The 1,444-nt window shown below is 61.4% G+C and overlaps 1 protein-coding gene across 1 annotated transcript in view; it reads left to right on the forward strand.

Annotated features, from left to right (window-relative positions):
- The first annotated feature begins 721 nt into the window (after window positions 1-721).
- CASZ1 (castor zinc finger 1) overlaps window positions 722-1,444 on the forward strand; it is a 145,571-nt gene continuing 144,848 nt past the window's right edge. The window contains exon 1 of the mRNA XM_010850186.1: window positions 722-855. The gene's annotated coding sequence lies outside the window, so the exon portion shown is untranslated. The remainder of the gene's footprint in view (window positions 856-1,444) is intronic.

Here is a 1,444-nt window from a genome sequence, read left to right on the forward strand (position 1 = left end):
AGTTTTGAAGGTTTCCCCTCAAAGAGGCCTTCTTTATTGCCTGGGCAGGGGAAATTAGCTCTCCCAAGATACTCTTTACCTTACTACCTTGTTTTATTTTCCTCAAGATCCTTTCACTCTCTGAAATAATATTATTCATTTGTTTTAATGTACATTATCTGCAACTCTCTCCCGCCCTTCGCCCCGGGCCCCAGGTTCATTTTTCACGACCTATCTTGTTCACTTAGGGATTTATTTCTTGCACAGTGGACTGAATGAAAAACTCCCTGGCAAAGAATAAGTGCAAAGCAGGTATCAAACAGTGAGAACATCACATCCTTTTGGGTTCAGCAATTCTAACATCCTAACTTGCAGAAAAGAGCTAGTTCTTCAGTGGAAAAGTGCGAAGCAGACTGGCTCACAAGGTTCAGAACAGGTGGAAAGTAACCCACTCCTGTCCCTCCTCTCTTGTCCCCCGGCCTCTACTCCACTCAGTCTGGGGTGGAGAAGGCTTCTCCACCCGCAAAAGGGAGTCTTGAGCTCACATGCTGCTCCGCAGGCTGGGTCTAACCGCGCGTGCCAGCAGAGCTCAGCCGGGGCGATGGGTGGGAATAAACCGGGAGGGGAAGGTCTGGGGGTGTGAGGGTGGAGCAGAGCCCGGCCCCGCGATCCGGCCCGGGTTTTGCATGCCACCCATTCGCCCGCTCTGCCGCGGAGAATTCCATAATCACAGCGGGCGAGAGCGGAGACTGGGAGCGAAAAATCCGGGATCCGGCAACTTTGGGCAGCGCATGCGCGCCCGCGGCGCTCCATCCCAAACACACACACATTTTTCCCCCGGACTTGGAAAGTCACCCAAAGCCGCCCCAAGTGCAGGTAAGAGACTCGGCGCTCCCTCCGCCGCGCCCCCCTCGACCCCCTCAGTTCCGCAGCCCTCCCGGGGTGCTTCCCCGCCTCGCCCCCTGTCAGGGTGCAGTCCCCCACTCCCGGGGCTGCCGCTTGCAGCCGGGAGCGGGCGAGCGAGCGAGCGATCGAGAGAGCCAGCCAGCCAGCCAGCCAGCCTGCGCGCGGCGGCTGCCACCCAACTCCGGCCGTGCGGGAGGCAGGGGACACGGAGGGCTGGCACCCGGGCGCAGGGCGGCGCGTCGCCCGCCGTGGCCAGGGAATGCCCAGCGCGCGATTCCGGGGAAGGAGAGGGCTGCTGCTCCTGGGGTCACTTACTCCAACTGAGGGGGCGGCGGGGTAGCGGAGAAGAGGGGGAGGCGCCAGGCGCGAGTGCAGGACTTTGCAAATAGGGTGGGGGCACCCCCCGCGGTGCGGGCTCGGGCGGGGGGCAGGTGCTCGCGAATACCCTGTAATCACTCCTTCCCCCTACGCTCCCCCCAGCCCCCCGAGCTGCAGGGGTTCGTGCGCTCTCCAGGGCAGAGAAGGAGGCAGGGGTGAGGGGCGCCTGGGGTGACTTTGC

The sequence above is a fragment of the Bison bison genome, unplaced genomic scaffold, assembly GCF_000754665.1.
Source record: "Bison bison bison isolate TAMUID 2011002044 unplaced genomic scaffold, Bison_UMD1.0 scf7180017864289, whole genome shotgun sequence".
NCBI lineage: Eukaryota > Metazoa > Chordata > Mammalia > Artiodactyla > Bovidae > Bison > Bison bison.